The sequence below is a fragment of the Schistocerca piceifrons genome, chromosome 4 (genome assembly GCF_021461385.2).
Source record: "Schistocerca piceifrons isolate TAMUIC-IGC-003096 chromosome 4, iqSchPice1.1, whole genome shotgun sequence".
Classification (NCBI taxonomy): domain Eukaryota; kingdom Metazoa; phylum Arthropoda; class Insecta; order Orthoptera; family Acrididae; genus Schistocerca; species Schistocerca piceifrons.
Genome location: NC_060141.1, coordinates 711,544,818 through 711,568,614, shown reverse-complemented (window position 1 = coordinate 711,568,614; position 23,797 = coordinate 711,544,818). Strand labels below are relative to the sequence as shown.

The following is a 23,797-nucleotide window of genomic DNA, read 5'->3' as shown; positions in this document are numbered from 1 at the left end:
CACACAAATGCACCACAGAGCAGTGCAGAAGGACACAGATCAGCGCTGAATGGAAGAGTGTTCATAAGTGTGCAGTATTGTTGCAATAGTTGCAGTATGTGTGTGTGTGTGTGTGTGTGTGTGTGTGTGTGTGTGTGAGTGTGCGTGCGTGACTCGGTAAATATGGAAGACGAAATTCTGAAAATTGCAGTGGTTCCATTCATAGCTCTTTACCAGCAGTTGAAAGGAGGAAAAACGTAGAAAAGTCACTAGTGTGCAAGACGAGTGCTGAAAAGTAGAAAGATACGTGGTAGAAATAATCTTTCAAATAATTTCCTTATCGGTAGTGGATATCAGCGAAGAGATTCAATGAACTGCGATATTTACGGTGTTCTATACCACATCCTCAGTGAAAGCAATGAAAACTTACAGGACATACTAAATGCAGTGGTGGCTCGTGCAATATTTTACCAATGTTCAACAATGTGGCCTTGACTTACAAAGGTAGTAACTGTAATTAATTTGAATGTATTAATTTTATGTATGTAAATTGAATTATATTTAAATTTTATAATTAATAATTTAACATTGCAAAGAACAGAATAAAACGAAAAAATTATGCTAGCAGCAGGAATAGAACCTGAGGCAACAAATTGCCAGTCAGTGCACTTGACCACCCACCCACAGCGTCATTGTGTCAACCACCCTCATACTGTACGCTTGCACAATACATTACGTGCATTATCAAAGAAAAATACTGACCTGATATTGTGGGCAACGTAGCATTCATAGTGCCAGAAGGGGTGACGTCACATCGGAGCACGCGCAGTCGAAAACAGACCGCTGTGTTCCTTCTCTCAGTAAATCTTAGTGCGGGTGACCATTATTTTAGCACTCGAGTCTAGTTTTGTAGTTGTCACGAAGAGAGTGCTACAAAACATCCTTTCGTCTGTTTCATTTGTATACCAGCATGCATTCGAAGAGAAATGGCATAATTTTAATGGGATTTATAGCTTGCATTCAAGAGATATGACTTAATTTTAGTGCTATTTCTGGCTTGCATTCGAAGAGGAATCGCATAATTTTATTAGAATATTTACAAGGTGCTGTAGCACGTTAGCAAATGATAAGTGGTCGCTACTAATTGAAGGAATGAGCAGCATACTGACCACAAAATAAGGAATGAGAGTAAATCAAAGAAAGACGGAAGTAAATAAGGTTCAAAAATGGTTCAAATGGCTCTGAGCACTATGGGACTTAACTTCTGAGGTCATCAGTCCCCTAGAACTTAGAACTACTTAAACCTAATTAACCTAAGGACATCACACACATCCATGCCCGAGGCAGTATTCGAACCTGCGACTGTAGCGGTCGCGCAGTTCCAGACTGCAGCGCCTAGAATCGCTCGGCCACACCGACCGGAAAGTAAATAAGGAGTAGCAGACATAAGGTTAGTGAGAAACTTACCATTTTATTGGAGACTACGAAATAGACGAAACGGTGGAGTTCTGCCGTCTTGAAAGTAAATTAAGACATGGTGCAAGAAGCAAGAAGGAAGTAAAAAGCAGACTAGCAGAGGCAAAGAACGCTTTCCTGAATAAAACAAGTATACTAGTCTAAAGCATCGCCCTTAATTTAACGAAGAAACTTCTGGGGACGTGGTATTGGAGCACAGCATTGTGTAAGAACCACAGATAGTGGCAAAACAGGGAAAGAAGACAATCGAAGCGTTTGCCGTGTGGTGCTGATGAACGATATTGAAAATTAGGTGGACTGATAAGACAGGAGGAGATTCTACAGAGGATCGTCGAGGAGGAAAAGTGTAGAAAATATTAACAAGAAGAAGGGACAGAATGACAGAACATGTGTTAAGACATCAGAAAATCAGTTCCACGGAAATTTTTTGGAAATTTGTGCTAAGTTCCTATGGGACCAAACTCCTGAGGTCATCAGTCCCTAGGCTTACACACTACTTAATCCAACTTAAACTAACTTACGCTAAGGACAACACACACACCCATGCCCGAGGGAGGACTCGAACCTCCGACGGGGAGAGCCGTGCGAACAGTGGCAAGGCGCCCTAAACCGAGCGGCTATCCCGAACGGAACTTTCTTGGACGTAGAAGCAGCTGCAGAGGGGTAAAAATTGTAGAGGAAAGCATAGACTGGATTATGTCCGACAGGTAACTCAGGATGATGGGTACAAGTGCTGCCCTTAGTTAAGACGTTGGCATAGGAGAGGCGGGCGTACTCGAAACAACCTTGGCAACAAGAGGGCCAAGGTTGTTTCGAGTAAGTTGAAGTTTCTCTGGGAAGCAGTTAGACACCCCGATCTCTTCCCATATCATCTCCATGTTTTTGTCCACACCGATAGCTGAGTGGTCAGCGTGACGGATTGCCGTCCTATGGGCCCGGTTTCGATTCTCGGCTGGGGATTTTCTCCGCTCAGGGACTGGGTGTTGTGCTGTCTTCATCATCATTTCATCCCCATCCGGCGCGCAGGTCGCCCAATGTGGCGTCGAATGTAATCAGACCTGCACCAAGGCGGCCGGACCTGCCCCGCAAGGGGCCTCCCGGCCAATGACGCCAAACGCTCATTTCCATTTCCATGTTTTTGGAGCCGTGAAGACAGACAGTCCTGGCAGTCGGTTTGCTTCGGACGAATAGGTGCACGTCTGGATACTATCATGCTTCTATAGGCGACTGCAAACAGTTTTTTAGGACCGATTTTTGCATGAACGCATCGACCATCTTTTCTCCCAGTGGGTTAAATATATTAACAGTTATGGCGCTTGCTTTTGAAATAATAAACAGCTACTTAAGATTGAATAACAAGAACACTATTTTTGTTCTATTGATTTTTGTTTATTTGTAACTAGTTCTCGGCTTGTTTGGTCATCTTCAGGTGACAGCTGAGTAGCGTCTGCAAGGGACACTAGTTCTTAGGCAACAAAACACTATAAGCAAAGACACAATCCATTTGCACAGAATTTTGTGCACCAAGCTTACTTTAACGTTGAAATTACACTTCACGCAATGGAAAATATTAACCGCAATAAATAATTAAACTACAAAATATTAGAGTATTACAGATTAAATGGTTATAATGCTAAAGTTAGTGAGGTCTTGACAGTGGTTGAGAAACTGTAAAACTAAACACACTTCATTTATGTTGTCCACCACATACGTTTTTTAACATTGTAAATTACGCTTTAGGCAAGGGAAAATATTAAACACAATAATTAAAATACACAACATCACAGTATTACCGGATACGTGGTTATGATGCCATAGTTTGCGAGGTCGTGACATTGGCTGAGAACTGTCTAACTGAGCACTAGTCACTTGTCAGTTGTCCAACAAACATGTCTTACATAGTAAATTACTGTTTACGCCATGGGCAAATATTAAACTAGTACATGACTGAAATACATAATATCACAGTATCACAAGGTATATTGTTGAAGTTTGTGCGATAAGCAAGGTAAGGAATATCAAATTCCAATGCGCTTAATATTGTCCATAGCGTAAAGTGCAATTTTAACTTTAAAAATAAGTTTGGTGCACAATATTCTGTGCAAATGGATTGTGTCTTTGGTTATAATGTTTGGGTACATGAAAAATAGTGTCCCTTACAGACATTAGTCAGCTGTTTCCTGAAGATGACCCAATAAGTGGAAAACTAGTTTGAAATAAACATAAATCTGTAGGACAAAAACAGTGTACTTGTTCCTCAACATGAAATATGGAATTGTTGTACCAAGAAGCAACGGAGGAATCCATAAATAAAATAAACAGTTTACTTACTTCTTCCCATATGTCTCGTTTTCATTTGGCTGTCCTTTACAGATGTATTCAAAATCGCGTTACATGTTTGGTAGACGCGTGAGGCAACCGCGTCAAGGGCATTAAAACTACCAGGGCTCTTCTTTTACCGTACAGACTATAGCTGGACTTGCACTTCATGTACTAGAGAAATACATATGGATCAGTTCAGTGATAGGGGCTAGCCTAATCTGACTGTTGGGAGGAACACAGCTGAAGACTTGAGAACAAACAGTGACTCCACTAAGGCGTGAAAGGTAGAAATGATGTACAATACCGGCCATTAAAATTGCTACACCAAGAAGAAATGCAGATGATATACGGATATTCATTGGACAAATATATTATACTAGAACTGACATGCGATTGCATTTTCACGCAATTTGGGTGCATAGATCCTGAGAAATCAGTACCCAAGACAACCACCTCTGGCCGTAATAACGGCCTTGATACACCTGAGAGTCAAACAGAATTAGGATGGTGTGTACAGGTACAGCTGCCCATGCAGCTTCAACACAATACCACAATTCATTAAGAGTAGTGACTGCCGTATTGTGACGAGCCAGTTGCTCGGCCACCGTTGACCAGACGTTTTCAATTGGTGAGAGATCTGGAGAACGTGCTGGCTATGGCAGCGGTCGAACATTTTCTGTATCCAGAAAGGCCCATAAAGGACCTGCAACATGCGGTGGTGTATTATCCTGCTGAAATGTAGGGTTTCACAGGGAACGAATGAAGGGTAGAGCCACGGGTCGTAACACATCTGAAATGTAATATCCACTGTTCAACGTGCCGTAAATGCGAACAAGAGGTGACCGAGACGTGTAACCAATGGCACCCCATACCATCACGCCGGGTGATACGCCAGTATGGCGATGACGAATACACGCTTCCAATGTGCGTTCACTGCGATGTCGCCAAACACGGATGCGACCATCATGATGCTGTAAACAGAACCTGGATTCATCCGAAAAAATGACGTTTGGCCATTCGTGCACCCAGGTTCGTCGTTGAGTACACCATCGCAGGCGCTCCTGTCTGTGATGAAGCGTCAAGGGTAACCGCAGCCACGGTCTCCGAGCTGATAGTCCATGTTGCTGCAAAGGTCGTCGAACTGTTCGTGCAGATGGTTGTTGTCTTGCAAACGTCCCCATCTGTTGACTCAAGGATCGAGACGTAGCAGCAAGATCCGTTACAGCCATGAGGATAAGATGCCCGTCATCTCGACTGCTAGTGATACGAGGCCGTTGGGATCCAGCACGGCGTTCCGTATTACCCTCATGAACCCACCGATTCCATATTCTGCTAATGGTGATTGGATCTCGACCAACGCGAGCAGCAATGTCGCGATACGATAAACCGCATTCGCGATAGGCTACAATCCGACCTTTATCAAAGTCGGAAACGTGATGGTATGCATTTCTCCTCCTTACACGAGGCATCACAACAACGTTTCACCAGGCAACGCCGGTCAGCTGCTGTTTGTGTTATGAGAAATCGGTTGGAAACTTTCCTCATGTCAGCACGTTGTAGGTGTCGCCACCGGCGCCAACCTTGTGTGAATGCTCTGAAAAGCTAATCATTTGCATATCACAGCATCTTCTTCCTGTCGGTTAAATTTCACGCCTGTTGCACGTTATCTTCGTGGTGTAGCAATTTTAATGGCCAGTAGTGTAGGTACCAAACCATCAACACTTGTTGTTAATGATTAACTGCAGGCAATAAATACTAAAGACACAGATTTCAGAGAAACTGTTGATTTGCAACATTACAGTAATTTTAAAGCATTGATATATCACTGTTGATGAAAACAATTGACACTTGTCACTTAAAACGACCGTCACAGAAAAGAGGATCTGGCCTCTCAGGTTTTCGTGTGTAAACGTACTTATTTTTGCATTCGGAGCCCATTTCGCATGTGCCGAGTCCGTTACTCCACAATTTGTGTCCCCAGGTCTGCTATTGTCGGCCGCGGGCACTGCAGCCCAGTGGTGGGACGAGTGCGAGAAGCCGGTGTGCGCCAGCTGTGACGGCTTGAGCGTCACCTTCATGAGCCAGTGCGAACTCGAGACCTACAACTGCCAGAACGGGAACTGTGAGTACAGCGCGGCCCGTGCGGCGGCAAACTGTGCGCGCTACACTTCAACCCACCAAACTGCACTTAGTGCAGCCCTCGTCTCTCTGTTACAGGGTGCACCCAAGTCAGCGACACAGCGTGTACAGCCTCGAGGAAGCGGTAACCCAACCAAGACAGCTGCTGGCGAAAACATCAATATGTTGTACTTTTCTACTCAGTTTTTCTTGTGACATACTGAGGGTTCAGATCTATGTCTCGATCTTCTCAGTGAGTTGACGTTGTCTTAAAAAAAATTTAAAAAAATGGATGAACGAAGAAATAAAACTTTGACTTATCTGGAATGCAGTAAAATTCAAATTAATAATAACATGTAAATGCTAGAAGTTCAAATTTATTAAGCACATTGAGTCGTATGATGATGATGAAGTCCCACACTCGTTGTCAGAGCGTAGGGGACGATGCGGGAGACCCGCAACCCCGTACTAGGCAAGGCCCTAGCGGAGGTGGTTTGCCATTGCCATCCTCCGACCGTAATGGGGATGAATGATGATGATGAAGACGACACAACACCCAGTCATCTCGAGGGAGTGTAACGTCTAGTAAGAAACAAAAACAACATATTATGTAGTAACGAGAAAATTATATGTATCATATTGTGTTATTGTATAAAATTATGTATTTTTTTTTATTATTTATTTTGAGAATATCTGCGTCGGCGAGTAATGAAACCGCCACAGACGATAAATGTCGAACAAAGATTAAAATAAGTAACTAGTATATAATACGTGACGAATATCAATTTCTTTGCCTTCTTCTTCATCTGGGAGTCGAGCGAGTAAGATATCCCGTGTCGTAGTAGCGAACGCTAGCGTAGCATTCTTTTGTCGAGACTAAGAGATGTACGCCATTACATGTGAATTCATAAAGGTGTGTAACAATTGAAATATTTAAATGTTTTAATAGAGTTATGTAAATGAAAACTTGCATTATTAATTGTTAAAGCTTGCTTGCCTATTATCCCATCCAGTTGAGACATTTTTCAGTTATATAAATATTATCTGTGGTGCTGAGCTGCGTGGCGAACGAAAGAGCCGCTGCCGCGGCGTATTCAAACGACTTTCAATATAGTCTACCGCAAGGAAGCGGTAAAGTAACAGTAAAATAATATTATTTCTTTTAGCTTCCAGACTTGCAGTGCAGATCAGCAGATTTTATGATGTGTTGCAGGTTGACGCGGGCTGCTGATAGTATATAACTCACAGTACAAATAAGTTAATGTACCGTCAAAATCTAATAGGAATCTTGCTGTGCTCCGTTCTGGTCTGGCAAACTTTATAGTGAAAACGTATTTTTTAATAAGAGTCTCATGTTCTTGTGCTAGTCGTGGCATTGAATGGTGTTTTACCGAGAAACAAAATCCACTGCAAAATTTTGTTGTTGAACGATCATACGAACTGTAACATCAGTGTTCATAACCAAGTAATTTCAATTTTCAATAACTATAAAGTAGGGAAGATATGTTGATTTTTAGAATGAGTTACAGTCACGAAAAAACGTTCCTTTAATTGTAGGCCAGATACAGAACAATAAGATCTCAATATATATATTTTGCTTTGTTAAAAGGTAATGATGATAAAGAAATTCAAAGCACGGCATTACTAACAGATATTTCGCGGCACTTTTCGTATATGCGTTAATAAAAAACGCGAAAGGAGGTAAAAATCCCTGAGCCTAGCCGGGAATCGAGCACGGGACCCCGTGCTCGGGAAGTGAGAATGCTACTGCGAGACCACGAGCTGCGGACAGTCGTATGAATAAAAAAAGAAAACATTCTACGGGGAAGACTGTCAGAGCAAAAGAAGATTCTTTGAGAAAGTTCACTGTTTCTTATAAATAACGTATATGAAGCATATTCTCTGACAGGGACTTCCTTGCCACTGTCTGCCCTCCGTCTCGAGAAAGTTCACGTATGTGTCGTCTGTCGTGTCCGGCACACAACACACGCGTAATCTGAATTTCATTCGGCTCGCACCAATAAGCAAACCATTCAATTGTTCCATAAAACTTCGGCCGCGCAACAGCATAAATTTCAATTCTTCTCCTAACATTTAGGGTGTACATCGTCCAGCCATCCTCAGAGTGAGCCGAGGTGACTGACTCCAGCACTTGCTCCGTCCTTTTAAACCCGCTGACCGCGCTACTGTGCATGCGGTCACGGATACACAAGCCGCCAGAGAGGTTGATCGTCGTCAAAGAGGTATAACCATGGAGATAAGAATAAGGGGAGATGGCGCTGCGTATCCCAGCCGTACTACGTTTTGAAGCCATGGGGGCGTGGCTCGCTGCCACGACACACTGACCAAAACATTGCTAGTGTGCTATAGCGCTGCGTGTATTACAGTCGCTAATTGCACCATATACGCATGTAACGTCATCAGATTGGTTGTTTCAAAGTTTTTGTTTAAAATAAAATCTCTTAAAGGCGAAATTCCGCGTTTCTTCTGATTAAAAATAGTTTTTAATGTAATATTACGAATAGCTAGCCTTCAATGTAAACGATACAATTTTGTTAATTCAGTAATAAACGTTTATCACAAACTAAATACTAGAGACTGAAAACTAAGTTAGCTATACACTCCCTCCAAAGCTCCATAAATACATCTTGTTTGTAATACGTACTGGGACATTTCAGTTACGTTACACTACTGGGAAACACTGTTCATTACCACCAATATTTACTGAAATACGGTACATAGAATGGCAAATGTACACAGTATCCTGTTTAGGCCTATACTTTACGCCAGTTAATGTAGTGTTAGGTTTTAATTTGGCACATGATGAAGACAAAGTGAATTACTCAACACTTCGATTATCGACGATACGTACGTATTATACTGAAACGTGAACTTGAAAACTAAGAATTTAATTCTTTGAATTAACATACCATTTGCAAATGTTTTGGGTGTGTAGGGAAAACTGATGGTACAGCATTTTCTCGGAGCCTTACTGTTGAAAGGGAAGTTCGGTCTATGTCCTCTTCTCGGAAATGCTGAGAACATATAGTGCTCCATTTAGACGCACGCCAATTCTTCCTCCTCACGGCATTCTCCCACAGAGCTTTCCGACTTTCATTTTTACGAAATCTAAAATCATACAGGAGAACAACACGCTATAGTACAAGTACCGATGTAGCACACGTTCATTCACAAAGAAGTTGTAAAATCACACTTAACGAGACAACTTACACATGAAATGTTATTCCCTTCGATTTCGCATCACAATCAGAACGATTCGAACATCCGAACACCACACAAGTCACGATAATAGTGCAAAATCCTTCAAAAAGCGAGCGACAAGCCTATGCACACAAGCTTACAGCAGCAATGTTTTGGTCGGATTGAGATGGCTACCCTCGGCTTCACATAGCTTCACAGCTGTGACGTCACGGCGTCTCCCTCTATTCTTACCTCCATGGGTATAACACATGCATGAAATTAGATCTGTGGCTGCAAGATCGATTCACACGGTGATATCGATGTATCACTGCGAGCTGCACCGTCGCCGCATCTTTGTGAGTTTATCACAGAAAATGCCGGATTCCATGATTTGTCCAAGCTGAAGCCGCTATCTCTATTAATTAAATTCGTCACCAACCGAATTTCAATTGCTTCTTTCATTACTGAGTCCCAGAAAGATGAAGTCGAGGCTAAAATTTCGAGGTTATCGTACACCATAGAGTGCTCTGCCATCGACGATTTATTAGGTTGTAAGAGTCGGGCGTACCTGCGGTGCTCTGTGCATCTGTTATGGACTGTACTTGTCGTCTGTCCGATGTATGAACGGCCACACTCACAGGGGATCTCGTAAACCCCAGGCTTCCGAAGCACCAAATCATCTTTAGCGGAACCCAGGAGTGCTGCTGTCTTTGGTGGAGGGCGAAAAATCATTTTCACTTTGTGTTTACTGAGGATACATCCTATTTTTGACGCTAGGCTCCCGACGTATGGCAGAAAAGCCAAAGATTTAAAAAATTCAGTGTCTTCTTCTGCATTCGTATGCCCACTGTTGGTTTCATTTGTACGAGGTGCATTCAAGTTCTAAGGCCTCCGATTTTTTTTCTAATTAACTACTCACCCGAAGTCGATGAAACTGGCATTACTTCTCGACGTAATCGCCCTGCAGACGTACACATTTTTCACAACGCTGACGCCATGATTCCATGGCAGCGGCGAAGGCTTCTTTAGGAGTCTGTTTTGACCACTGGAAAATCGCTGAGGCAATAGCAGCACGGCTGGTGAACGCGCGGCCACGGAGAGCGTCTTTCATTGTTGGAAAAAGCCAAAAGTCACTAGGAGCCAGGTCAGGTGAGTAGGGAGCATGAGGAATCACTTCAAAGTTGTTATCACGAAGAAACTGTTGCGTAACGTTAGCTCGATGTGCGGGTGCGTTGTCTTGGTGAAACAGCACACGCGCAGCCCTTCCCGGACGTTTTTGTTGCAGTGCAGGAAGGAATTTGTTCTTCAAAACATTTTCGTAGGATGCACCTGTTACCGTAGTGCCCTTTGGAACGCAATGGGTAAGGATTACGCCCTCGCTGTCCCAAAACATGGACACCATCATTTTTTCAGCACTGGCGGTTACCCGAAATTTTTTTGGTGGCGGTGAATATGTGTGCTTCCATTGAGCTGACTGGCGCTTTGTTTCTGGATTGAAAAATGGCATCCACGTCTCATCCATTGTCACAACCGACGAAAAGAAAGTCCCATTCATGCTGTCATTGCGCGTCAACATTGCTTGGCAACATGCCACACGGGCAGCCATGTGGTCGTCCGTCAGCATTCGTGGAACCCACCTGGATGACACTTTTCGCATTTTCAGGTCGTCATGCAGGATTGTGTGCACAGAACCCACAGAAATGCCAACTCTGGAGGCGATTTGTTCAACAGTCATTCGGCGATCCCCCAAAACAATGCTCTCCACTTTCTCGATAATGTCGTCAGACCGGCTTGTGCGAGCCCGGGGTTGTTTCGGTTTGTTGTCACACGATGTTCTGCCTTCATTAAACTGTCGCACCCACGAATGCACTATCGACACATCCATAACTCAATCACCACATGTCTCCTTCAACTGTCGATGAATTTCAATTGGTTTCACACCACGCAAATTCAGAAAACGAATGATTACACGCTGTTCAAGTAAGGAAAACGTCGCCATTTTAAGTATTTAAAACAGTTCTCATTCTCGCCGCTGGCGGTAAAATTCCATCTGCTGTACGGTGCTGCCATCTCTGGGACGTATTGACAATGAACGCGGCCTCATTTTAAAACAATGCGCATGTTTCTATCTCTTTCCAGTCCGGAGAAAAAAAATCGGAGGCCATAGAACTTGAATGCACCTCGTAGTTCCTTACGTATCTACTGTGGAGAATAACTGTTGACTTCAAAAACTCTTCTCAAGTGTGGAAGCTCGTCCTCCAGATGTCCGTGGGCTTAAAAGGACGGAACAAGTGCTGGAGCATCAGTCACCTTGGCTCACTCTGAAGATGGCAGGACGATATACAGCCGAAATATTAGAAGAAGTGAAATTTATGAGGCTGCACGCTCGAAATTTTATGGAACAGTCACTCCGCCGTGAAAATATGAAGATGCAAACCATTCAGTGTACAGATATGGAACTGGTATCGGTGTGTTCTGGAAGAGTTGCACTGTGTTTCCATTTTACTTTTATGTGCGGCAACAATTGATTAAGACAATTAGGGGCAGTTTACGAAAACTATATAAAAACGGTCATAGTTTGCAGAATGTTCTTTGTTAACTGTTCTTAAATTAATAAAGAAGATTCTGCAACATACGACTATTTTTTAAATATTAGTAATGGAACGTTGCTGTACCACGACGCTAAGGCGTAATGGAATAAATTTTAGTTTACGAAAATGCATTTTCTGACGATGTTTCCCAATTTTCGACAGGCTGGTAATTTTTTTGTTACTGAAGTTCGTTGGACACACTATATGAAGTAAATCTTAAGAGTGCACCATATTTTTGTCTGTTTCAAACCGGAAGTTTGTCAGTTTTTCTAACACGAGATAATTTTGGTTAAATACGACGCATAATGGTCGGCTCGCGCTTCGAGTACTTAAGCGGTAGGTCGCCCGTGTAATTTCCTTGCGAGTAACAGATCTCAAGGTTTGTAATAAACCAGTTATTAATTTATCTGAGCAGCGAACTTATTTCTAATGTAATAAAATATAAGATTTAGGCTGTCAGAAACATGATGAAATTCTGAAACTGTTGTCTGATGCATACCTAAATCTTTTCGCAAATCAGTCAGTAAATCTGGGTCTGGTAAATAGCACAAAAACGTTTATATTTTCGCTTCGTCTGGGAAGACGGCGGCCCCTATTCCTTCATTATTTTCAGGAAGAAAGTTCGCCAGCCAAATAACGTTTTTGCCATTAAACCCGTATAAACTTCACAGTTCTTGTCTTTAGTAGTTCTTCGGAATACGTAAACCTTCGTCTTCCGAGTAACATAAATTCTGACATTTTTATTAAAAAAAACTCGGTAAAACTTAATCTCAACAAAACTTACTCAGTTCGAAGTATACTACAGAGCTCACTTCAAAAAACGAAAAATTTCCTCTGCCTGTGAGAAGCTTCTCTTTTTTATTCATACGAAATGCTCTTCGCTTTGAACAACTTCCCCTACATTTTACTCTAGTTCAGAACGTTCCCAGGTGAAGTACACGCTCCAACTCGCTTTATTCATGCGAAACTGAGAATGTTCTCGGAAATTCCGAGAATATAGTACATTCCTCGTTTTATTTATACGATCAGTTGTGTACAACTCGTCGGTACAAAACAATCAGGGCCAATTTGACTAGACATAGACAGAACTCGGTAACTGGACACGTACGAGGGCGATTAACCACTTTTACCTCAGCCCATCTTCATATATACTCCGCTAGCCACCAAGCGGTGTGTGGCGGAGAGCACAATTCGCGCCAAAGTCATATTTCCCACGCCCTCTGTTCCACTCGCGAATCGCACGAGGGAAAAACGACTGTCTGAAGGCCTCAGAACGAGCTATAATTTCCCTTATCTTTGAATGGTGATCACTGCGCGATTTGAAAGTTGGTGGTAATAATATATGCTCTACATCCTCGGCGAAGGTCGGGTTTCGGAATTTAGTGCGCAGCCCCTTCCCTTTAGCGCGTCGTCTATCTGCAAGTGTATCCCGCTTCAAACTTTCGATGAGATCTGTAACGCTCTCGCGATGGCTAAATGTACCAGTCAAGAATCTTGCCGCTCTTCTGTAGACCTTCTCAATCTCTTGAATGAGAACCAACTGGTAAGGGTCCAATACAGACGAATAATACTCTAAGACTGGACGAACTAACGTATTGTAAGAAATTTCCTTTGTTGAAGGACTGCATCGCTTCAGGATTTTACGCCGGCTGCGGTGGCCGAGCGGTTCTAGGCGCTTCAGCCCGGAACCGCTTGACTGCTACGCTCGCAGGTTCGAATCCTGCCTCTGGCATGGATGTGTGTGATGTCCTTAAGTTCGTTAGGATCAAGTAGTTCTAAGTACTAGGGGACTGATGACCTCAGATGGTAAATCCCATAGTGCTCAGAACCAACCAGGATTCTACCAATAAACCACAATCTAGAGTTCGCCTTGCCCGTTACTTGTGTAATCTTATCATTCCATTTGAGATCATTTCGAACAGTCACACCCAGATAATTGACGGATGTTACGGCTTCCAAAGACTGGGAATTAATTTTGTACTTGTACATCAATGGGGATTTTCGCCTTGTTATACACAGTAGGTTACGCTTACTAATATCGAGAGATAACTGCCAGTCATTACATCACGCATTTCGTTTCTGCAAATCCTCATTAATTTGTTCACAACTTTCGTGTGATACTACTTTCCTGTAGACTACAGCATCATCGGCAAACAGTCTAATGCCGCTGTCAATACCATCAACCAGATCGTTTATGTAAATTGTAAAAAGCAGCGGACCTATTAACGCTGCCCTGAGGCACACCTGATGTTACGGTTGTTTCTGTTGAAGTCTACCCATTCAGGACGACATACTGCTCTCTGTCTGTTAGAAAACTTGCTATCCAACTGAAATTGTTATCGGACAGATCGGAAGCGCGCACTTTTTGGAGCAAGCTACAGTGCGGAACTGAGTCGAACGCCTTTCGAAAGACGAGGATTATGGCATCAACCCGGGAGACGGTATCTAGAGCCTGTTGTAAGTGATATACAAAGAGGGCCAGCTGTGTCTCACATGACCGCTGTTTCCTAAAACCGTGCTGGTTTCTGCAGATGAGCTTCTCAGAGTCTAGAAAGGTCATTATGTCTGAAGACAAAATATGTTCCATGATAATACAACAAATCGATGTCAGTGAAATTGGCCATTAATTATGTGCATCCGATTTTCTACCCTTTTAATACACTCCTGGAAATGGAAAAAAGAACACATTGACACCGGTGTGTCAGACCCACCATACTTGCTCCGGACACTGCGAGAGGGCTGTACAAGCAATGATCACACGCACGGCACCGCGAACACACCAGGAACCGCGGTGTTGGCCGTCGAATGGCGCTAGCTGCGCAGCATTTGTGCACCGCCGCCGTCAGTGTCAGCCGGTTTGCCGTGGCATACGGAGCTCCATCGCAGTCTTTAACACTGGTAGCATGCCGCGACAGCGTGGACGTGAACCGTATGTGCAGTTGACGGACTTTGAGCGAGGGCGTATAGTGGGCATGCGGGAGGCCGGGTGGACGTACCGCCGAATTGCTCAACACGTGGGGCGTGAGGTCTCCACAGTACATCGATGTTGTCGCCAGTGGTCGGCGGAAGGTGCACGTGCCCGTCGACCTGGGACCGGATCGCAGCGACGCACGGATGTACGCCAAGACCGTAGGATCCTACGCAGTGCCGTAGGGGACCGCACCGCCACTTCCCAGCAAATTAGGGACACTGTTGCTCCTGGGGTATCGGCGAGGACCATTCGCAACCGTCTCCATGAAGCTGGGCTACGGTTCCGCACACCGTTAGGCCGTCTTCCGCTCACGCCCCAACATCGTGCAGCCCGCCTCCAGTGGTGTCGCGACAGGCGTGAATGGAGGGACGAATGGAGACGTGTCGTCTTCAGCGATGAGAGTCGCTTCTGCCTTGGTGCCAATGATGGTCGTATGCGTGTTTGGCGCCGTGCAGGTGAGCGCCACAATCAGGACTGCATACGACCGAGGCACACAGGGCCAACACCCGGCATCATGGTGTGGGGAGCGATCTCCTACACTGGCCGTACACCACTGGTGATCGTCGAGGGGACACTGAATAGTGCACGGTACATCCAAACCGTCATCGAACCCATCGTTCTACCATTCCTAGACCGGCAAGGGAACTTGCTGTTCCAACAGGACAATGCACGTCCGCATGTATCCCGTGCCACCCAACGTGCTCTAGAAGGTGTAAGTCAACTACCCTGGCCAGCAAGATCTCCGGATCTGTCCCCCATTGAGCATGTTTGGGACTGGATGAAGCGTCGTCTCACGCGGCCTGCACGTCCAGCACGAACGCTGGTCCAACTGAGGCGCCAGGTGGAAATGGCATGGCAAGCCGTTCCACAGGACTGCATCCAGCATCTCTACGATCGTCTCCATGGGAGAATAGCAGCCTGCATTGCTGCGAAAGGTGGATATACACTGTACTAGTGCCGACATTGTGCATGCTCTGTTGCCTGTGTCTATGTGCCTGTGGTTCTGTCAGTGTGATCATGTGATGTATCTGACCCCAGGAATGTGTCAATAAAGTTTCCCCTTCCTGGGACAATGAATTCACGGTGTTCTTATTTCAATTTCCAGGAGTGTAGATTGCTATGACCTGGGCCTTCTTCCAGTCCCGTGGAACTTCCCGCTGTTCCAATGATCTCTGATAGATGATGGATAAGAATGGTGCTATATTTGTAGCATAGTCAACATAAAATCTTACAGGGATACCGTCTGGGCCAGATGCCTTCCTGGCGTCAAAGGATCTTAACTGTTTTACAATCCCAGATACACTAAACACAACGTCAGCCATCCTTGCGTTTGTTCGATAATTGAAAGGGGGAATGGTGCTGTAGTTCTCTTCCGTAAACGAGTTTTTAAAAGCTAGGTTTGGAATTTCGGCCTTCTGTATATCATCGTCCATTACATTACGCGTACTGTCAGCAAGAGAAGGTATTGAATTATTTGTAGCGTTCATAGATTTTCCGTACGACCAAAATTTTTTGGGGTTATTTTTAGAATCTGCAGATAAAATATTGCTTTCAAATTCGTTAAAAGAGTCTCACATTGACCTTTTGACAGCTCTTTTCATTTCGCATAATTTCTGTTTGTCAGCGGGGCACTGACTACGTTTAAAACGACTGTGCAAAATTTTCTGCTTTTTCAGCAACTTCCTAATATGTTTGTTGTACCAAGGTGGATCCTTTCCCTCCCCTATATTTTTGCTAGGCACATATTTCTCTCGCACGTGGTGGACAATACCTTTAAATTCCAACCAAAGATGCTCAATATCTTTGCGTGCGGCGGTGAATGCTTGGAGCTGACTGTGAAGATATTCATTAATAACACTTTTATTTGCTTTCCCAAACAAGAAAACTCTACGCTGTTTCTTTGGCTTTTCTCTTCTTTTTGTTTTGTTTTGTTTTGTTTTTGCAACTTCCACTGACATAGAAGCCACAACGACATTATGGTCGCTTCCTCTAGATTAACTCCCTCAAAAAGATGAGGTCTGTTTGTCTTGGCGACAAACGGACCAGAGTCGGTGGCACATGAAGGCATGGGCGGCTGGTGTGATGTCAGCGCAATGTGTTGATTTCCTTTTGAATCTCTCGTGGTGTCCCGTGGCCGTCAGTTCATAGTAGTTTCCATTTTCATGTAGCGCAGTTTTGGAGGTGACGCACAAAGCAGTTTAATGGTTTTCTCATTCTGTGTTTCCTGCCAAATCCCTCTCCAGATAAAATGCAGCTCAGCAACCGACGCAGTGGTATTTTCCTTGCAGAATGGCTACTTGTTACGTCCCAACGAACCTGTGGTGTCTGTTCTCTTCAATAATTAGACCACAGAAGAGGTGTCTATGTTGCATTTGGAAGTTGAGATCAGATGAGAGGCCCAGAATCAGAAGCTTAAAGATTCAAGTATCGGATTGCAAGAAAGACCATCCGACGTGGAGTGGAAAATGAGGATGAAACTTCCTGGTAGATTAAAACTTCGTGCTCGAACCGGGACCGCTGCCACAATATCCTTCCTTCCGTGAGTCTTAGTCCTGCATGGTATGCAGCAGAACTTCTGTAAAGTTCATAAGATAGGAGATGAGGTACCGACAGAAGTACAGCTGTGAAGATGCACACAGCTTTAATCTGCGAAGAAGTTTCACACACCACGTGGAGTAAAACTTCATTCTGGAAAATGAGTGACAACAGACATTGGAATGAATGAACCAGATTCTAAATCTGAAAACTAAGCAGAAAATAGGCTCACAGCACTCCAAAACGGAAAATAGTACTTGGATAGTCCAGTCATCAGAGTACTTGCCCACGAGAGGAAAGATCTGACTTTTTTCTGCACACAATCTGGATCTGCCAAGAAATTTCACACGCCACGCAGAGTGAAAATTCATTCTGGAAAATGAGGATGTCACAAAGCGACAAGAGACATTGGAATGAATGAATCAAATTCGAAATCTGAATAATGAATAGAAAAGAAGCTCACAGGGGTCCAAAAGGGAAAGTCAAAACGCTTTATGTAAAACAGCACAAGAATCGCTTAACACGATGCATGAGAATCCTGTGCGATTCCCAGAATGAAGTCTCGTAGGTCTCAGAATGCTCTTCCAATCATCTTCAAATCAGAGTCCCACAGCACGAACTTCAAATTATAATACTTCTGAAGGTCAGATTCCTCTATGAGATCACAATTCACCAGCTGACAACCCTCAGACTGATATCAGAATCCTTGAATTCCTCTCATCTTAAAGACATCCGACTGGTCTCTTGATTTGGTTCTGCATAGAAGCTTTGTTCATTTTCCCCCATTCTGTTATTCATGGAACTGAATTTTCCATTGTACGAGGGTTGAATGATAAGTAATGCCTCCACCTTCATTAATTGGGTTTGGATGGGAATATTTCAATAAATCAAACGCAGAAATAATCCTTAGAAGTGATCTTTAATTACCAATATTCAGTTTTCACATAATCACCAGCCAATTGCATGCATTTCTGCCAACGATGAACAAGTTTTCTGAAGCCGTCACGGAAGAAGTCGATAATCTGTTTCCGCAACCACAGTCTCACAGTTCTCTCAACGTATTCATCAGAAGTATAATGGTGTCCCCATCATTATCGGGAACAGATGGACGTCAGATGGTGTTAAATCAGGACTATATGGAGGATGCCATACAGTGGTGAGATTCAGTCTCTGAAGTTCTGCTATGGTGGCACGTGAAGTATGTGGTTTGGCATTGTCATGCTGCAGGAAAACATTTCCCTTTTCCTTTCGGACCCTTGTTAGCCGTCGTTACAGAGTTCGCAGCGTTGTGATGTACCGCTCTGAATGTATTGTTGTTCTACGATCAAGGAAATCAACATGCATAACACCATCTGCGTCCCAGAACACTGTGGCCACGATTTTTCCAGCTGAGGGCTGCGTCTTGCATTTCTTTTTCTGGGATGAGTCTTTGTGTCGATATTCCATAGACTGACGTTTCGTCGCCGGGTCGTAATGGTGTGTCCACGTTTCGTCTCCTATCACAATTGAATGGAGAAAGGCGTCACCTTCATTCTCGTAATGCAAGAGGAGTTAATGGCAAATTTCAAATCTGTTTGCTTTCATTTCAAGAGTCAGCATCTGGGTACCCATCTTCCGATAGCCAAGCAAAGCAGTAATGTGACCCACACGTTCTTGTGAAATGCCGATTGTGCTTGCAATTTCTCTCTGACTGACATGACGATCGTCCTGAATCCATCTGTCAATATTTTGCTTGTGAAACTAGGTGGTTGCTGTCACAGGACGTCCAACTCTTTGTTTGTCACGCAGGTAAGATGTTCCCGCCTCAAAATCTTTGAACTTACTCGCCCAACGACTCACAGTACTCACATCAACACAATCACCATAAACTGCTTTCATTCTCTGATGAATCTCCTTTGGGGTGACACCTTCTGCTGTCAAGAATCCAATGACGGGACGTTGCTTAAATCGCGTTGACCGACCGTCTGCGCAGGTTTCCATACTTTACATTGTGACAACACAGGTGTTCAATGCTAAGGCTTCCCGCCAACTGGAGCTGTAGAGAAAAAGGCTACGGAGCAACCCAGTACCTGCCGCATACCAATGCTGCCAACTGTTGAAGAGTTACGCAGGTGGAGGCATTCCCTTTCAGTCAATCCTCGTGTTGTTGAGTGCAGACGACACTCAGTAGGGTAGGTGGCAGAGTGGCGGGCTGGTGGGCCCACTCTCTGCTTGTCGAGAAATATTTTATTTAACTTCAGATACACGTAACGTCGTTAGTAACGTGAGGTAGACAGTCCGCACTCTGACGACCCTGGCTAGCGTCGGCTCGCAGGCGGCTGTTTCTGCCTTGGTGAGAACATGCACGTGAGGCCCCCTTTTGATACTGACATCAGGCCGAGCAACGGTCATTGGCCTGACAGAAGGCCACAGCCTTGACGTCAGTGGGATTCTCCCACTTCTCCTGCGACGGTGTCCCTTTGTGGAACAATCGCACCTGACGACTCAGGCTCCTCTCGCGTTCACCACAAAGGCGGGTGAAGGTGCCGTGCACAGGGCACGAGCTGCTACCCCCGGGCAGGAGTCTGGCGATGGCAGACACGGACAGGAGACTCAGTGCAGTATGTAGCTAGTTGGACCTCGTCTCGAACCCCTGGTTGCAACTGGCGGAGCCCAGCAGTCGTCTTGTCATCTAGCATGGACCTGGCATCGTGGTGAGATGCTGGACTCAGTATGCATCTGCCTCAAAATTTGCTCCTATTTATACGGCTCTGAGGTGCATTTGTTGCACTACAGTATTACCTAGCCCCCGGTCACAGAGCTCACAACGTGGGTCTTGCCCGGTGTGCTGCCATCGTCCTGTCCGCTCTGGCTATAACCGATGAGTGGTGCGGGTTTCGCCAAGCACGGGTGGCCCATCACGCTGTCCTTTTGCGTATGTGTTACTCTGACTAATACATTGCGCTTACCAATCCGCAGTTGATACTGCGACAATTCGTGGCGGTTTCCTCACGAATTTCACTGAAAACTGGGTAGTGACACTGCAGTATCGTGTTTGTCATTGGTGACCACAGTCTGCAATATCATCCACTGCATGATCAGTTTCTTATCAGCCAGTAGAAATTATGTGACAAAAACCTTGCTCAACTGTTCTAGGCCAGATGACGTGTCTCCATCAATATTCATGCCTGAAAGAGAACCTCAGCTGCGTTATGTGCAGTAGTTACGGCAAATTACTTGCAGGAGGAACCTCTCCATCATTCCACAACTTCTTGAAACCAACAAGCGTTCTGCACTCGCCAGTACACGTACTTTACAAAAGTTACTCAGTGACAGACAAGAACAGAGTCTGACGGAATGTTCATCAAATATTTTTGCCTTCAGGTGTCAAATCCGCTCGGTTGGATATAATCAATGGCAACGTTGCAACAAAAAAGAAGGTGCAGAATATCAGTCTAACACCAGACCCTCTTTGCACAAAGTATCACTTACAGGATGCCCTAGCACATAGATTTATTTATCCTGATCAAAATGCAGTTTCGTCTTGGCGAAGGAAAAAATTAGCTTAAATTAACAGAACGAGCTCCACGACCGTAGACTTAAATTTTATGCCCCAGCCAGGTTGATATACAGGCTGTTACAAAAAGGTACGGCCAAACTTTCAGCAAACATTCCTCACACACAAAGAAAGAAAATATGTTATGTGGACATGTGTCAGGAAACGCTTACTTTCCATGTTAGAGCTCATTTTATTGCTTCTCTTCAAATCACATTAATCATGGAATGGAATCACACAGCAACAGAACGTACCAGCGTGACTTCAAACACTTTGTTACAGGAAATGTTCAAAATGTCCTCCGTTAGCGAGGATACATGCATCCACCCTCCGTCGCATGGAATCCCTGATGCGCTGATGCAGCCCTGGAGAATGGCCTATTGTATCACAGCCGTCCACAATACGAGCACGAAGAGTCTCTACATGTGGTACCGGGGTTGCGTAGACAAGAGCTTTCAAATGCCCCCATAAATGAAAGTCAAGAGGGTTGAGGTCAGGAGAGCGTGGAGGCCACGGAATTGGTCCGCCTCTCCCAATCCATCGGTCGCCGAATCTGTTGTTGAGAAGCGTACGAACACTTCGACTGAAATGTACAGGAGCTCCATCGTGCATGAACCATATGTTGTGTCGTACTTGTAAAGGCACATGTTCTAACAGCACAGGTAGAGTATCCCGTGTGAAATCATGATAACGTGCTCCATTGAGCGTAGGTGGACGAAACTAAAATGAGCTTCCGGACACATGCCCACATAACATCTTTTCTTTATTTGTGTGTGAGGAATGTTTCCTGAAAGTTTGGCCGTACCTTTTTGTAACACCCTGTATGTTCTTCGGAACCAAACACTGATCATACACATGGTACGTGGCTCATTTCACTCACTAGTCAATAATTGCAGCCATTGTACACGTGTTGGACTTTAAGCCTTGTCTGCAACAGCAATACTGGATCATGTGACAAACGTGAGGCAGAAAATACAATGAGCGGTAGCTTGTTTTTTAATCATCTCTCTGGGTTTGCAGGTTAGAATTCAACAAGGAGCAATAGTACTCCTGGAGTTTCAGACAGCCGGCCGTTGTGGCCGAACGGTTCTAGGCGCTTCAGTCTGGAACCGCGCGACTGCAACGGTCGCGGGTTCGAATCATGACTTGGGCATGGATGTGTGTGATGTCCTTCGGTTAGTTGCCGGCCGGAATGGCCGAGAGGTTCTAGGCGCTACAGTCTGGAACCGCGCGACCGCTAAGTCTGGAACCGCGCGACCGCTACGGTCGCGGGTTCGAATCCTGCCTCGGGCATGGATGTGTGTGATGTCCTTAGGTTAGTTAGTTTTAAGTAGTTCTAAGTTCTAGGGGACTGATGACCTCAGATGTTAAATCCCATAGTGCTCAGAGCCATTTGACTGTCAGACGTCTTTACTGGAGCTGAAAGAATATTCCAGTTCCCAACAAGGTATTTCATTTTCTTTAACTTATTCAAAATGTCATAGTTCCCGGATTCGATACCAACCAGGCCTTAAATGTTGAAAGAAAGAGAAGAAAAAAAAAACGCTGCATGCAATAAGACAATAGGAATTAGCCAGAAACTGTGATAATACGGTGTCGAGGAAATTAGTCAGGACAAAATAGAAGCGAGTGGCAACAATGAACTCCCTTGGTAATAACATTAAAAATGATTTGGTACGTTCGCGTGTAGGAAAGTATGATACAGCTACTAATTTTTGTGTAAGCATTATGCATCATTCAAAATTAGCGAAGTGTAAATTTCTTGCCATTTTTCTCAGCGAAACATTTAAATAGTGCTTGATAAGAAAAAGTTGCATGACAGAAGAAATTTCAAAGATTTTCTAATTTATTTAGCCAGCGGTCTTGCCGCAGAGTTAACACCGGTTCCCGTCAGATCACCGAAGTTAAGCGCTGTCGGGCTGTGTTAGCATTTGGATGGGTGACCGTCCGGTCTGCCGAGCGCTGTTGGCAAGCGAGGTGCACTCAGCCCTTGTGAGGCACGCTGAGGAGCTACTTGACTGAGAAGTAGCGGCTCCGGTCTCGGAAACTGACAACGGCCGGGAGAGCGGTGTGCTGACCACATGTCCCTCCGTATCCGCATCCAGTGAAGCCCCTGTACTGAGAGGATGACTTGGCGGCCGGTCGGCACCGTTGGGCCTTCCAAGGCCTGTTCGGACGGAGGTAGAGTTCGAATTTATTTGATGCGAGAGCTGAAGGCAGCAGCTACATCACTAACAGCCGTTTTCTCCGTGGTTGAATAGTAGCAACTTTCAGTAATTCTGAGTATGTTTGGTGATTTTAAATTGTGATGCCTTGGAAATATTGCCCTAAGTCAACATCCATCTTCCTTCTGATCAATTAACAAAGAAGCATGATTCTAAAACAAAAGCTGAAGAATGTCAGTCTTGCCACTGTGAGCCACACTAAGAGGCGTAGGATGGTGAGGAGGAGGGGGGAGGGTGGAGAGCGAGAATACCAGTAACAATAACAACGTGATTCCATGACATTCACTCATAAGTTCACAGCTTTCTGTTATGCGACAGTGCTGGATGTACTCTCATATGGAGGTGAGAACATGTAACGCAATCAGGGGCATTTTTGAAGGTGATTATTTTGGTCATCCAGGTGTGGAGAGGCATAATTTTGTTTTGGCGTACTAATCCCCAGATCTCTGAACACGTGAACACGGCACACTCACTGCTCAACGTTTTTGTAATATTGTACTCCTTCCCAATCGTGCTTCTTTGAGGGGTACATTGGGTCCTGACTTCATTTTTATGGATGACAATGCGCGAACGCACCGAACTGCGCAGGTTGGGCAACTCTTGAAACGATAGGATATTCGGCGAATGGACTGACCTGCCCAGGATACATTGGGCAAACACATTGTAGCAGTACGCCCACATTTAACAACGACCGCCCAGTAGTTGTCAGCTAGCGGAGGAATGAAACGCTCTACCACCAGAAGTCCTTAGGAAACTCGTGGCCAGCATGAGAGCACGTTGCAGAGTTTGGATTGATGTCTGTTGTGATCACACATCCTATTAAGAACAACGTTCCGCCTAATGT

The 23,797-nt window shown here is 44.6% G+C and overlaps 1 pseudogene; it reads left to right on the top strand.

Annotated features, from left to right (window-relative positions):
- Positions 1–22,581: 22,581 nt before the first annotated feature.
- LOC124796995 lies at positions 22,582–22,699 on the top strand (annotated as a pseudogene).
- The last annotated feature ends 1,098 nt before the right edge of the window (positions 22,700–23,797 follow it).